Source organism: Tetrao urogallus, assembly GCF_951394365.1.
Source record: "Tetrao urogallus genome assembly, chromosome: 2".
NCBI lineage: Eukaryota > Metazoa > Chordata > Aves > Galliformes > Phasianidae > Tetrao > Tetrao urogallus.
This window is the reverse complement of record NC_136814.1, coordinates 90084262-90100670: the sequence shown is the minus strand read 5'-3', so window position 1 is coordinate 90100670 and position 16409 is coordinate 90084262. Positions and strand designations below refer to the sequence as shown.

Sequence of the window (16409 nt, the reverse complement as noted above, 5' to 3'; positions counted from 1 at the left end):
TTTCTTGAAGGCAAATAGTACTTGTCTGACTGCACCACTCAATCACCGGATTATTGTAAATAAGAATACTTAAATAAATAGTGCTGAAAAATATGCATGGTAAGTCATACTTCTTTTTTTCAAGGATGAAGTATTAAATCTGGCAGACAGCTGATTTCACACCTGTGTGTGCCTGTTTTCTGTCTGTTAGTAGTTCAGTGGTGTTTCTGTGATTAAGAGAACTTAACATTACCAGTTTGTGACATTTATTTATGAGTAACTTTTGTATAACTATTTTTCATTTTACTGTGGAAAGGTGGATCTTAACTTTTTCATTGTCTCTTGCAAGTCAGTATGATACCTGCAGTGATAAAAATCCACTTAGTTTCAAATTTTCAGTCATTTACCTTGTAGTTCCATTTTTTATATAATTTAATGGAGGCCACTAACACCGTGGAAATCACAGAACTGTGTGATTATCATCTCCAAATTCATGCCAGTCCTGCAGGTTACCTCACTAGGAGGTTCAGTACAAGGAGTGCAGTGCAGTTATGCAAAAGAAAACAGCATGAGCTTTTTGTGACTGAAGCAGATTTTCTACCGTTTAAATATTTGGGCAGAAAGGCAAATGGGGTGGCAGTTTCTTGGCATTGTCTCTGAACAGGGGATGATATATCTTATAAGAGAAACTGCTCAGTTAACCTGTGATTTTACTTTTTTTTTACTGTAGATTTCTTTCCACTATATTGTTAGGGAGCAGAGAAAACGTTTTGTTATCCTAAGATTGACAGAGATATTCTCAGTTACAACAGAAATTTTACTTAATGATTTTGGAAAACAAAACAACACAGAACCGATAGTAACAAGCTGATTTTGCTGCAAACTCGGTTGACTAATCTGAGAATTTTCAGGCACTTAATAGTGACTAGTGTCTTTTAATAGCCTGGAAAGTGATGTGTAATTATCTTGATCTTGTGTTTGACACAACAAAGCATTTTATTTCCAAAATGCAATAACATTCAGATGGAGCTAGCAGCAGTATCCTGCCCCTAGGCTGGACTTGTCCGTGAATGTTTGTTCCAATTATGATAATATCAATGATTTTTACTTAATTAGTAGAGTATATTATGCATTAATTTCAGCTTGAGTTTTATGAGTACATTAATAACAATGTCTTACTTATGTGGTTTACACTGAGGTTCTAATTTCAATGATTTTTAAGAATTTGACCAAAGAGTCTTGTAGGAATTTTGAGTGTTTGTCCTTCATGTTCCCCAAAGTTTCTAAACAACGTATCTTGATGCATGGTGCTTAGCATTTACAGATATGGCATAGTGCAGGTTGATAATTCACACTCTTTTTATTTAAACCTTGGGGTTCTTTTTGATAATTCTGCTCTGTATATAGACTCCTTGTAGTGCAGATCTGGACTTCCTTGTAGCTAAGTATTGAAGAAATCACCAGACCATGGCAAAAGTGTTAAGGAAGAGAAGGTCAGATCACTGACAGGAAATATTGGCTTGCTGTTGTGATATAAGAGGTGGTTGGCTGCAAACAAGTATCCATAGCTGCATACGTGACAGATTCAAATAAATAAAAAGACTACTCACATAGTTAAAGAGAAATAATAACTTTAAATCTGTTGTTTCAGCTTTGCTTTTGGCTACTTAAGGCTAAATTTTTGAGCGTTTCTGAGAAAAACTCAGCATTTTTTAGTTGCTGAATTCTACTGCATTTCAGTTTTAGCTTCATGCAATATTTTTGGACTCTCATCTCTGCAGTTTTACATCTTTTTGTCAAAAGATCTCCATTCCTTATTAATGTTCATTTCATTGCACCTGAAATTTTGGATTGTTTCTGCTTTTGAATATTTGCCATTCGATAAAAAATTTTGAGATGTGCCAATTTCAGTTGTTCCAGTATAGGGGATCTGGACAGGTGTGGAGTCTCACTGTGCCAGAACTTGAAGCTGACGTAAGCAGCTGTTCTACAGAAAATGGCAGACTTACTTTTTTTTCTGCTAAACCGATTGGAGAGTTTCTGTTACCCCAAATAAATCTTTATTTTCTATTGCAAAAGCTAAAAGTACCGTTATCTTTTTGAGTTCAGGTCTGAGTCCTACAGTGAGCCCTCTGTGCCTTTGGAATGGTCATGACAGGGGTCATGCTTATGAATTCAGTAAGATGGAAAAGTTTGAACTTATCCATGGGCTTCTGAGAGCGCTCAAGCACATTTTACTCTATTCACTCTTAAAGGGTTTCTGTACTTTATTAGCACTTGTTTGCTGACAAAGGCTATCCAGGTTATTTTTTTTTAATTTTTTGGTATTTTACACTACTTTTCTATGGCTTGTGTATTTGCTTATTCACTGGAAGATAGCATCCTGTAATGGAGAGCAGAGGTTACGTGGTAGCTGTTTTCATAACGCATGCAGATATACTTAGCAATGTTATTAGGCCTCAAAAGTCATTGTAGATCAGTCAAGACAGAAAACCTTACAGAGGATAGGTCAGGGCTCATATAAGCAAGTTTGTTCCCTCCGGCGTGTACTGGCAAAGGAATCCATATCAGTTTCCTTCTCTGCACAGTGGAAAAGGCTTGTATGGCATGTCAGACCTTAAACTGTGGTCTATACGTGTTGGGAGACATTACACATTAGAGGTTACTGCTATAACTTCCTCAAGTAATCACTTAGCATGTGAGATCACTGCACATTCAGGACTGGACCAATTCAAAGCTTTAGTTGTGTATCCGTCCTTTCATGTTTGAGGGCCCTTTTATTGGGATTTCTACAGTGAGTCTTTGCAGCAATGAATGCTAGCTGTGTACTGAACTGCATTACTATAACTAGCAGGTTTTAAAGGAGGTAATTATTCCCCTTTTTTCAGCACTTGAGATGTTGTGGTTGTTCCCAGTTCTAGACCCTGCCCCACCGTAAGACACAGACAAATTGGAGTGTATCCCCAGTACAGGCTAGGATAGAGTTAGGGTACTGGGAAGACATAGTGAGACACAGGGAGACCTTGAGGAGGGCTGGGTTTGTTCAGCTTGAAAAAGAGAAAGCTAAGAGAAGAGCAGTGCTAAATGCTGTTCTCAGCTGCTTAGTGGTCATTGCAGAAAAGATGGAGCCAGACATCTGATGCAGCCAGACAACATGCATGAAAGGACAAGACGAAATTTATAGATATTGCAGCAAGGAAAACTGCAATTAGACAAAAGGTAAAACTTGTTCATGTTGAAGGTGATCAAACACCACAACAGTAGGCCAGAGAGACTGTTGGTTCTCCTTCCTAGAGGGTTTTCTGAGCAACCAAATGTCACTCTGTCTTCAGGGCTAGACTCAAGACATCTCTTCTGACTTGTATTGTTCTAAGTCAGTATATGTTACTGAATTTACACGAAGGGCATCATTCAGCGGTCTTGGCCAGCAAGCTCTCTCTTAAACTGATATGATGACTTCTTGATGACTTCTCCTCTCTTTATATTAAACTCAGTTTTACCCCTTCTAATGGTTGCATCACGGTCTTTCACTCTTTCTGTACGCCCTTGGCATTTCAAATGACCTCCTTGAATCTGTTTGCCAGCTGCTCCCCCCCTTCAAATTTTTTTGAAATCTGATTTCAATATGAGAGATAAGAATGAGAAAGGTGAGAAAAAATCAATTTAACCTTCACAGTATTAGAGAATGTAATCTAGTCTGTAACTGTGCTGTCCCATCCTATTTTTTTTGCTATCTTTCTATCAGGTTCTTTGTTATATCACATTCAACTTGGATTTGTACCATTTTTACTTGTTCTTAAGAGACACTGAAATTTTTTTGCAAGATCTCATAAAGTGAGAAAAGTAAAAGAAGAGGGGAGGAAAAGACAGAAAAGGAAGAATGATGATAGATAGAGTAGTAATTTTTTGCATTAGTATGCTGTTGAGGTTTGACCTCATGTCCACTATAATCTGCTGAGACTTGCATTGGTTCCAGAGGGGTTTTGAAGCAAGACTAAGGTGCAGAATGTCTTCAGTTTGGAGTTGCACAGAACTCTCATGGGTCCACACTCAGTTTATTGGTTTCCTCTGCTTGGAGCTTTTCATAAAGATGCAACAGAGCCATCAGCAAGTCGGCGAGTTATTTTTTTCTCTCGATTTTGAGGAAGATGACTGACTTTAAACACAGAATGTCAAATACTGGAAAATGGGTATAAAAATGAGAAAAGCACATAGATTTGTCTTTTATAAGCACATCTCAGGTTTTTTTTTATTTTTTTTGACTCATTCAGAATATTTGAACTCTTCAGTACTGTGCGTTTGAAAAGTGTCATAAGTGTGCTAAAGCACATACGTTTTATTACTGTGTTTATAGCTGCTCCTCTAAAAACAAAGTGGTTGTGTTCAGATCACCGAGAGAAACATCAGCATGTGTATTTTTTTTTTCCTTGAGTGGTTTGTGTTTTATTTTTTATCACTACAGTTACATTTGTTTTTCTATGAAAATATTTGAGTGTCTGGTCTCATCGTTCTTTTCTGAAATCTCTTCTGGCTTGGTTAATGCACATGTAATGTATAAACTCCATATGGAGGAGGATCTGATATGCAAGTACTGTGAATAGGTTCTGGCATTGCTTTGAGCATAAACTTTATATTTTTTTATCTGGGGAAGATAATGGGCTTTTAGTGCTTGTTTTATACGTTTGGCTGAATGTCAGTTCGTTTGCTCAAAATGATACAAAATCAGCTGCCAGGTTGGTTGATTTTTCTTCTGCTTTCAGCTCATTCAATTTTAATAATGGATATTCTGTATTTTTATAACTTGTTTCAGTCTCTTCCCTGGGCAACTCATTTCCCTTGCTCTATCTTTCCCAATATAGCCCAGCTGCTATTCTCTCATAGGCAGCTATTTTCTTCCCTCCCCCCCCCCACCCCCAAGACCTGATCATGGGCAATAAAAGGCCCTTTTTAATGAATACTTCAATTAAAAGATTCAAGAAAGCTGTTCCCTATGGCAGAAGTTGCAAACTTGGGGAAGTCTCCTCTGGGGAATAGTCAGCAGTGAGAAGCAGGCAGGTGCTCAGGAAAGCAGGCTTTTATACTCAAGAACAGGAACTGCTCGTAGAAATGGTTCCAAGAGGGATTAAATGCATTTCTTGGCCACAGCTGTTATGGACTGTTGCTGTTATGGCCTTTTTCAAAAAGTTCTACATGATGGATGGACTCTTGGTAGTTATTGTTACGTTTAAATACAATTTATTTATTTATTTATTTGCAAATTAAAAAAGATGATCGTGAGATATATATATGTGTGTGTAAATGTATAATTCCATACATTTCTTTTGATTATATAACACATGAAATTTTTAAATTCTTCTGTGACTGTTGAGGGACAAAGGCCCTAATAGTGTTCGAGTCCAAATATGGGTAGATTCTGTTCTTTTAGCACTATTTATCAGCACTTCAAATACTGCAAGAAATAAATTGTTTGGTTACAGCATCGTTTTGATTATTTTTGCCACTCTGGTAGTTTCAAACAAAAAGTTTTAAGGAGAGTCTGGAACATTTTGTGGATTTCAAATGGTTTACATGGTTTGTTTGAGCAGGGCCTTTACTGCCAAGGTAGACCAATAAAGTATCCTTTAGTGTTATAATTTCATTTTTATGACAGCAGGTACTGAAGGTGCCTCTATCAAATCCATGTCTATATGGATAAAGTGAGATCTCTTTTCATGCTAGAAAATAGCAGTGCCCGAAATGAGGCTAGTGGCACTCTTAAAAGTAGAAGTTCACAGGAATGTAACGATGGAAGAGTTCAGGTGGTTTACTGTGCACTTTACATCACGGCTAAGTTGCAGAGACTCCAGAGGAGGACAGCGAAGATGAGATGGCTATTAGAAACAGCTGGAAAAAGTGAATAAACAAGGCTTAGAATAGTAAAACTAGACTGGAAGAAAACAGTGAGGACCTGAAATACAGTCTTTTTTCTAAGATTTTATTTTCCATGTACAAAGTGAAAACCAGTGCCCATTGATACTGTATAAAAAGAAATCTCTCCAGCTGCAAAGATAACAACAGAAGTAATTTGCCTGAAGACAGTTGCATTCCCTGTCATCAGAAGTTTGGAGGGAGCATTTTAGAAAAAAATGTATATAAAGAATGTCCTGGTGTACTTCACAGAAGGTTGGACTAGATGGGTTTTGTGGGTGTCTCTCAATCGGTTACCTACATGCATGACTGAACACAGAGTGGGAGATGTCAAGAGGATTTGCTCTGACTTCATTGTGAAACAAAGGGAATGATTGTGAAGGATAGAATCTCGGCAGACATGAGAAAAAACTGCAGTGTATCCCACAGATTTTTCAGTGTTTCACCTGATGGTATTGTAGCAGTGAGATATCAGCAAGAGGAAAAGGCGCAGATAAGGGCAAAATGTGTAGGAGAAAAAAATAGGCATGAAAATAGAGAATAAAAACCAATTCATAGTACAGTTGGCTTTTGTCACCATTATTATAGCCACATTTAGATACAGATATTAGACTAAAATCCTATAAATGATTAGAAGTCTTACAGCTGTCCTTAAATTACGCCTTGCTTTTTGGCTGCCCGAAATCTCAATATCCTGCATAGCTACTCTGTTTCTTTAATTGTTGCGGAGTTCCGTTTCACCATCAGCAGTAAAATGATATCAAAAGACACTGATGAAACAGTGTGCAAAACTGTTGTATTTCTTGCCTCTGGAACAAGTGAAATGAAAATCTTTTAAGTATTACCTGCTAAATTTCCTTACTAGAATTGATCTATTTTTTCACTGCATTTTAAACATATGTATACAGTGTGAGTATTTTGGTAAAATGAAAGGGGCAAAAAAAAAATCTGAGAATTTTTTTTTCTGTGGAGCCAACAATATTGTGCTCATAGTTAAATCTAAAATCCTATAGAGAAGGGTGGCTGCAGATGGCCTCTGGTACTATCAGGCAGAAAGAGAGACAGAAAAGACTTACAGATCTGAAGCAGGGATATAACACTGGATGTGTGCTGTTATTCAAGGGGCAATCATAAGAGCTGAGAGCTTCTATTTTCTGAACATGATGCTGAGCGGACAGATTATCCCCAGTACTGCTTCTGACCTTTGCATGAGTTCTTGCCATACTATCACTTCTATATATCTAGGTCAAAACTCATCCAGGCCACACTCCATAATCTAGGTAAGACCCATGGAGAGTATAGTGTACTTCAAAGCATAGTTAACTAGGAAAAATATTTCCTTTAAACAGATTTCAAACACTGCTAGTAGTGTTTTGGTTTTGTCTTACTACGTTACATAATTTGTATGAGCATTTTAAATAGTAATTTATTCACAATATCTATTTCGTGTCTTTCTTTTGGCCCATATATTGTTTTCTTTATCCCTGCATAGTCGATTTGACTTTATTTACACCAACTGTACCTAAAAAGAGATTTACAAAGTAGGGGAAGGTGAAAATGTTTAATAAAATAATTTATCTTCACTCTAATTTAAATCTGAACGTTAAACTCAGCTGTTTTGAGAATGAATATTGTCTTTTGCATGACGGGGTTTATTAATTTTAGTGTTACCTATTACTTACGTTAGACAAGAAAAGCTATCAAAATAAAATAAAATTCATATTATTTGGGGGAAAGAAGAAGCTCATGTCTCTGTGATAAATTTGTTTCTTCAAAAGATCTTCCATGTGACCTATTTTGTCAGCAAGTTCTTGTATCTAGGAAGATTGTTTCTGTTGGCTAGCCAATTTCAAAATGATAGAGTGAGATTAATAATATGAATATGATATTTCCATGTTCCATTGATTTATGGGGCTCCAAATCTCCAAACACCTATCTTAGTCATTTTTCTTCCAAGAACAATGACAAAGTTTCTCACATGTATAAGTGTTTGCAAGAATGATCAAATGAAGCTGATTAGCAATGTGTTAAAAAGAAAGAATATCTTCTGTGAATGCATCATCAGAATATTCAGATGAATCAGATATCTAGAGGCATGATCCATTAATAGGGAATAGTAGAAAGAGAGGTTTAAGAAATATTCTTTTCTGAAATGTAGTAACAGATCATGTCCCTCGCTCTATTCTATTACCATGTGCAGTAGCTTAAGCATTTTCACTTTAGACTTCATTTCACCCTCTGTGGGCATACAGAAATTGCCTGAGGCTGAGATTTCATGACTCCCTTGAGCTGATCCATGGTCTGGTGGCTCCTGGAAACAACAGCCTTGGTCTGCCTCATTGTGCCAAGATTCCTCCCTTGAGCCATACATTAGCAGCAGGATAATTGCCAGGTGACTTGAGGCAGGGGACTGGTCTTACTAATACTTCATTTTATTCTTTCACTTCTTTCCAAAGTAGGTTATGTACAGGCTGACAGCATTCTCCCATTGCAAATGGTAACGCTGCACGGAGGGCTACTGCACAAGGGGTCTAATCAGCAGATAGAGGCATTGTTCTTCCCTCTGGTGAGAATACACCTGAATATACTGCATTTGATGTCTGGGGGTCCCTGCTTCAGAAAACACAGTGAGACATCAGAGTGACCTAGCAGAGGGCCATCAGGTCAGGGGGACTTGACCTACAAAGAAAATACTTGAAGAAGCTGGGCTGATTTATTCCAGTACAGTAGAGATCCACTAGCAACCTGGGCATGTCTGAAGAATTACAGAAATGATGGAGCCAGAGTCTTTTTGGCAGTCATGTAAAAAGGAAGAGAGGTCACAAACAGCAGGTTGAGAGATAGGGTAGGACTGTAGAAGGCTGAAGCAGCACTGAAGTAGGTTGCCGGCTCCATCCCTGGTGATTTCCAGGAGGTGGCTCTCAGAGCCCCATCTGAGCTGAACATGAGTGGGAGCAGCCTTATTTCAGCAGAAGGCTGAGCTAGGACATCTCAAGAGCTCACTTGTCAGTGAATGCTTCTGCCTTGCCATGAATATTACTGTGAAGACAGAGCCTATGACTAAGACCTTGCACAATGCACAAAAAAAGAGTGTGCACTTACAAAAAGTGATTTACCTTATTCTAATATAGAATTACACTAATTAAAAGATCTTTAAATATTAATTTATATTTGAAACATGAATGAGAGCATAACGGGTGATTTACTCAATCTTAGGTCACGTGCATTTCAGCCTCAGTATTGTCATTTCACCTGATGAAGTAGTAACTTTTAAACTGTTGTCATGTCCTTGGTTGCTGCCATCCCAGAGCTCAAATTTAAATTGGATTGAAAGGAAAAATTCCTAATTAATTCAGGTATTGAGTACTTAGCTATCTTCCTGAGAGAGTTGTTCTACCAAGATGTAACAATTTCCTTCTAGAAGGAAATAAATAAATAAATAAATAAATAATTGAAATTAGCTTCAATATCCAGCTTTTTTACAAGATTTTAAGATGTCTGTATTTATAAAAACCGTAAATGTAGAAATATCTGAGTGTGATATTCAGATAGGCTTGGAAACGTATTACATGCAATCTTTCAACAATTACCACAGGATGTGTGGATCTAAATAGACTTAATTATTTCCCACATCATAATGAAAGGGAAGAGGCACCTAGCATGCCCATAAACTCAGGACCTTAATCAAATACCTGGAAGAAAGCCAAAATGAATGGTTGTCCATCAGCGGTTGTGCAGAGAGCTGGCAGTCTTCTGGGCGACTTCCTGGCACCAGTCTTATCTGTAAGCTTTATTTTGAGTTAGGCTATTGTGCTGCAGATTTATAACAGTGCTGTGGTATATTAAGGTCCTTGAAAGTCTGTAGAGGAGGGCACCATAGCTAATAGAAATGCTGGGGCAAGCTGAGGACATGGGGGCTGTCTAAGAGAAGAGCAGGACAAGAGGTGACCTCATTGCTCTCTGCAGCTCCTGAGGGAGGGAAGCAGAGGGACATGGCAGGGGTCTCTGATGGCAGGATGGGAATAGCACAGGGAAGGGTCAGACTGGGCACTGGGAAACTCTTCTGTATTGTCAGACATTGGAACATACTTCCTAGAGAGGTATTTGATGCTCCTTGCCTGTCAGTATACGAGAAGCATATGCATAATGTTGTTAACACACTTCAACTTTTGCTTAACCCTGAACAGCTCAGACAGTTGGAATAGATGATATATGATAGTTGAAACAGATGACCTTTACAACTGAACTGTTCTGTTTGGTATTGGCACTGAGGTACGCTGATGGGGAGAAGAGGGAAGCTACTAATTTGTGCTATTGAGTGGGGACCTTTGGAAAATGGTGTTGAGGGCTGCAAGAAATGTCAGGCAAGCTCTTTGGGCTGTAGCAAACCAGTGAAGCGGTTGTTAGCAGGACATAGTGGATCAGCAAAAAGCCACGAGTTCAGAAACTGAGTTTCAGCTTGTTCTTCCTTATCAATCAGGACAATAAAGTGCAGACAGACAGGCAGCTCCTCTCAGTCCAACCTCAGAAAGTCTTTGAATTAAAAGTGAAAAAAACCTTTATGCTGTTTCCTCTGCATCACTCCAGATTGCGACTAGTGCAGTTTTCATCCAGCAGTGGAAGAAAGAGCTTTTTGCTATTTGCCACTAAACTTTTTATGCTTTTTGCCGGTGGGTTTTCCCAGGACAGCCACTGGGGTGCTGTTTGCAGTTTGTCACTGCTGCTGGATCTGTCAGAAGACCAGTGAACAGCATGTTTCACAGTGCCAGCCTGCATCAAAATTAATTCCTCTTTTCTTTCATGCAACTTTATCGTGTTTTAAAAACTGTACTCTGCCTAACAACAGTAGTTGAGTTGCCTGAATAAACATTACTTTTCTCATTCCTTCCCATCGTGTACACTACAACCTCTGACCGTATTAAAAAGCAACAACTATAATTTTTTAAAACATGTGAAAGATGTAAGGTCAAGTACCTTTCCAACAGCGGGCTATTTTGTTATAGACTCTTATCTGTACAGAGAAAGGACCACTAAATAACTGGCAATGTCACAGTGGCACTGTAAAGGTCAAATCATCTCAGTGTTTGCATTTCATATTCTATGTTTCTGTTGTTTGTTTTTCTTAAAACCACAGCTAAAGTATGGTCTTCCATTTGGCATTCAAGGACAGAAAAAAATATCAACAGGGTTAAAGGATTTGCATATTACCAGGAACACTGAACTGTTGGGGTTTTTTATATCTTAATTTATAATAAAATATACACATACTTGTGTGTCTGCCTGTGTATATGTATATTTGCTTCAGAATACTTTTTGCTGTTGGAGCTATCACTTTTCACCTGAGTGTTAAGATGGAGATTCCAGTAGTTGTGACTGTAAAATATACTGCGCTGCTTTGAAGTAAGACTTTTTCCAGCTTTATCAGAATTATCTACCAGCTCGACTGCAGTCCCCGTGATTTCATTTGATTCTGTTGCTGAGGTTCAAAATAACAGCTTTGTACCGCAGCTCGATGCTAATGCCTGACAAAACTCAATCTCAAACAAAGAAGGCTTAAAGTGTTTCATTTGTATGTGCACATATTTCTACACTATGCGATGTAATTTTTAAGACAGCCAGCTTCCAAATAGTGATGTGTAAAGAAAATAATAATTGCACATTTAGAGACTGTGTGTTTATTATAATAAAGCTGTACTTCCCTCTTTTCTATAATCGAATATTTTGTAGGATATCAGAACACTTTTACTTTTTATTTGACTTATTCATTCGCCTGGAAGGACTTGGAAGTCTTTTATGAGAAAGGAATGTAATACTTTTGTCGCTTTTACTGTCTATTGCCTCCAGTGATAAAATATTAAGAGGCTTAAGCTCTTTATTTGAGTGGCTGCTGTCACTGATCTACAGCTACAAATACAAAAAAGTTACGCTGAACCCAAAAGTCCTGCTACCAGCACTTGATTGGAATATGTGGAGGTGATAGTGACATAAGCAAAACTAGGAACTTTTGTGACTGCTTAGAAAATGTTTTTTTGCAAAAACTCTCTTTTAAAAGAAAGTTATGTTGCGACTGTTAAATAAATAGATGCTGAAAATGGAATTGCATTTTCCATGCTAAATCTGAGTTCCATAAGGTTTATTTTATTTGGATGTAGTTATGACTTCATAACTGTACACCACACAGATCTTAAAAGCAAGAAATCATAATTTTTCTCTTTTTCTTTTCAGAGTCACAGTGTACACTCTGTGGGGAGCCTGAAGGTGAGCATATTTTCCTCTTCATATTTTTCAAAGCAACTAGTTGTGAATGCTTGACTCAAATGACACAAGTGCGAGAGATTGGAAATGGTATCTGAATGATGAGAATGAATGAATGACTTTCTTCCCTATGTTAGATGGCAAAAATGAATCGAATTAAGCTGAATAAAGCACGGTATGTGCTCCAGGCAGGAAATATCTTATAGGACAAATATTCCATTAGAACAAAAAAGGCAATATTTACTTCTTATTCATTTTTGTGTTTGTCAGACTGATTTGGGGTAAGAGACAGTGTAAACAGTCATCTAAGGACATGGCTTTGCAGATGGAAAACAAAAGTATTGGAATTAAAAGGGAAATGAGAAAATGTTTTTATATTTGATATGATTTACAGAGAACAGAGAGGCTAACACATGTTAGCAGGTGAAGCGAATAAATATTGTTTTTGAAATAAGGATAATTAAGCAATAACTGTTACGCAGTGCAAATACATGCCCAAGTGAGGATGTTTGGTGGTTGCTATTTTTTCCCCAAGTGATTAATTAAATGCCATGGCAAGACCCACAGTTTATCTAAATAAACACTGCAGTAATAAGGCTGTGATTTTTGAGGCGGGTCATTGCTTTAGAAAATCTTTCTCTCCCTTTCTCTTTCTTCTCTCTTTCTCCTTTACACACATACTGGTGCCGTTTTAAGAAAATGTCAAAAAACTTAACCTTACTTTCAGATAAACCATCTGGAGTCTTTCTAAGAAAAGCAGCCCAAAATAGCAAATGTAACTGCTGAAGCAAAGCATGTTCCTAAAAAAAAAAAAAAAAAAAAAAAAAAAAAAAAAAAAAAAAAAAAAAAAAAAAAAAAAAAAGATTATGTGTTTTCTCAAAGAGATTTGGCTTTATATATTGAAAAATTTCTGAAAAACAATTCAAACTTTTAATTTTCATATATTTAGGAGGGAGGAGTTAACGAGGTGAGGTCTGAAAGTGAAAGCCTTTGAGACCTTGCAGCTAGTGATATAACTTAGTAAATTTACCATCCATTATCTGTTGCGAAAATAAAATGTTTTAGATTTTCTTCAGATTTCGCATTACTTTTATAAACAGCCATTTCTTGTTTAGTTTGCTTTCATTGTGTTGTATTTGATAAATTCATAATACCACAGATGAATATATGGGAAGGAAAAATAAGTCAGATGTTTATTTGCCTTTTGTGAGATATACCTTTCATAATAGGGTTGTCTAACTCAGAAGTTATACACTAGATTAGTTCTCTTTTATTGCATACTATGCCTGCTGTATCATTCTCCTTTCTTCTTTTGCTGTTCTTTCATACTACTTCCGCATTTCAAACTTTATGTATAAGGATGGTTTAAAAAGGGAATTAAAATAAAATGAAATAAAGCTGTAGTAAAAATATTTAATGTGTATGCAGCTAAAACCATATAATCAAAATATAATGATACGCATTGCTGTAGGAATGGTCCTCAGGAACATAATGCTGTTTTCAGTTGTGTGTAGAAATGAACTTTCCCAAGAACGATGTCTCTTGGTTCACCAAATTCCCCACTCAAATTCAGCATTACTGTAATGCTACTTATTAATTCTATTAATTCTCCCCTCTTCGTGGGGAGCCCTTTGCAAAGGTTTGGCAGTTACTTCTGTAGTTCAGGAAGCAAGTTTGTTTATCTGCACACATTGCCGCAGGACAATTTAGATGCAGATGTTTTACAGAATAAAAAAGATCTGCTGTGGAAAGGAGATGTTTATTATTGATAATTTACATTTCACATCGCGGTCATTCAGAGGTATTGCCTGTGGAACTTGTAGTTCTGTAAATACACACGTGTGCTGTGTCTGCCTATGCAACCGATCTAAGGAGGAAGAGCTGGTCAACACTGAGATCTCTGTTTAAGTGGTTGTCTTTTGTAAGAACTGCAAAGGCTTACATATTCTGCTTCAGAAAACATAGGTTTGATCTATGCTTTTTGACAAGGTTGTCAGACACCACACCTGTCAGTGTGAGTTGTTTGAAAACCAAGGAGCCTGTCTTGTGCTGGGAGGGAATGAAATTTGAAGAAGACAGAGGTAGTGTTCTTGATAAATCCCATGAGTGCATCTACTTTGGGTTGCTCCATCTTCCTGAAGCTCATAGCAAGGATGTGTTTTCAGGCAGATGACAACTGTTTCCTTTGTGGAAGTAATCTGCATCAGATAGGTTACACTGTCGTGGTAAATACTGCATTTTGCTCCTGCTCAACTTTGAAGTGAGAATGGCATGTTGTAGACACGTGTGACTTGAGTCTTTGTGACAGCCAGCATACCCTGACAAAGGAGTGGTGTAGTCCTGAGATGTTTCAACACAGTTACTTCCATGAAGCAGACATTGTTTCTCTTCTAACTTACAGCAGCTATTCACAGAAGTTCATAAAAGTACTGTATTAATAAGCATGATTTGCTATATTACCAAAACAGCAAGGAAGTTGATTTTGTGGCTGTTAAGATTTCAGTAGATTACTCTTATCTTCTCAAAGACTATGAAAGTGACAGCTGCTCTTCCAGACCTATTTTATATCCTATGAAACTCCACTAGTGACTTACGGGTTCTATTCATGACTTGGATTGGTTGTTTTTTTTGTTGTTGTTGTTTTGTTTTTTTATTTTTTCCCCCAGTATTTTCTGACTATTCTGTTTCTTTCCTTCTGAAAGATAAATAGGGAGTCCCGTACAATACCAACACTTTTCAGCTTCTTAATAAAAAGTCATGTCTGTGGATTCTTTGTAAAACAAGCTTTATCTGAATACTTAGGTCTGGAAAATGTGCTAAAGAGGCCTACCACTGCACAAAGCTGGTTCTTAGTTAACTGTGAGAATTAACACAAGTTCTGGTTCTGTCCAACATTTGTCTCAGAAAAAAATACTGACAATTCGACTTGTCTTAGGAAATCCTTTAGCTGCTAGAAGCTAGAAGCTATAGTTTACTGGATTCAGGTAAAATATCGTAGTGTGCTCTGCTTCTACTTAGACATTGCTGTCCTATAGGTTAGATATTAGGAGGAAGTCACACAGAGGGTGTTGAAACACTGGAACAGGTTGCCCAAGGAGGCTGTGGATGCCCCATCTCTGGAGGCATTCAAGGCCAGGCTGGATGTGGCTTTGGGCAGCCTGGTCTGGTGGTTGGCGACCCTGCACATAGCAGGGGGTTGGAACTAGATGATCATTGTGGTCCTTTTCAACCCAGGCCACTATGATTCTATGATTCTAAGACAGAGAGAAAATGGAAACATGGTTTTCTCCAAGTAGCTACTGCTGGCAGTCATGGGGGACAGAACATTGAGACCACTGGCATTTGATCTGACCCTCTGTTGATGTTCTTACGGGCTTGTGTTCTCAGTTTGAGGTTAAATAATAATGGCTCTGTGTGGATTTTTTTTCTTTATATCCCTTGAAGAAAGAAAGCCTGTGTTAACTTTGCTGTAAGTATTAAGTCTTCTCTACTGTGCGTGTGATGCTGATAACAATTTCCATTTTATTTAGAAATATTCTGTGATGTAAATGAACATTCCATGTAGAAGTCCTGATGCATTATGAGAGTAATAGAATTAGGCAAAGACTGGGGAGTAGACAGTAGGCAGTTCAGCCTATTGTTCACCCTGTTATCTGGTACCTCTTGATCTTGCAGTGTATGTACAGACTGTAATATGCACTTCTCATTCTACTGCAGATATGATGTGGCAAATGTCCTTTCAATTCCACAGCATTTAGCACTTAGTCTGGCTCTCCAGAAAGATACTGCTGTACAGAAAGGCTATGAGAAACAGTACATCTGTACTTTACTGTGATCTGTGCTAACATTAGCATAGAAAGAAGATTCGATTTTCGTTATGAACGGTTCAGTCAAGACCTCTAATTAAGATGACAGTTAAATAAAAACAAAATATGAATATTTACAAGGAATGAGATGGAGGGTACAATGCAGTGCATTAAAACACCACCAGTCCATATTAGAAGTACCCCAGTATGAATTCATGATTCATACAAGTTGAATCTTTACTGCCACCACCACTGGGAAGAAAATAGAGAGTAGGTGTCTGTACATAGTAAACTTGATGGAAAATATGTGAGGAGTGGTTCTGTGTGAATGAATGTCAAGATGGTTTGCTGTGTGTTGTTCAGAAAAGATATCAAAGAAAACAAAATACACCTGCTGCACATTCTTGATAAATGATGCTTCCAATTTTTCCATGAGATCGGGAAAACTGTAAGTTCTAGTTC

At 37.5% G+C, this 16409-nt stretch overlaps 1 protein-coding gene across 1 annotated transcript in view; it reads left to right on the top strand.

Moving 5' to 3' along the window:
- DLGAP2 (DLG associated protein 2) overlaps positions 1-16409 on the top strand; it is a gene marked incomplete at its 3' end in the record, with an annotated part of 367470 nt that overhangs the window by 127416 nt on the left and 223645 nt on the right. The window contains exon 2 of the mRNA XM_079532930.1: positions 12112-12144. The remainder of the gene's footprint in view (positions 1-12111; positions 12145-16409) is intronic.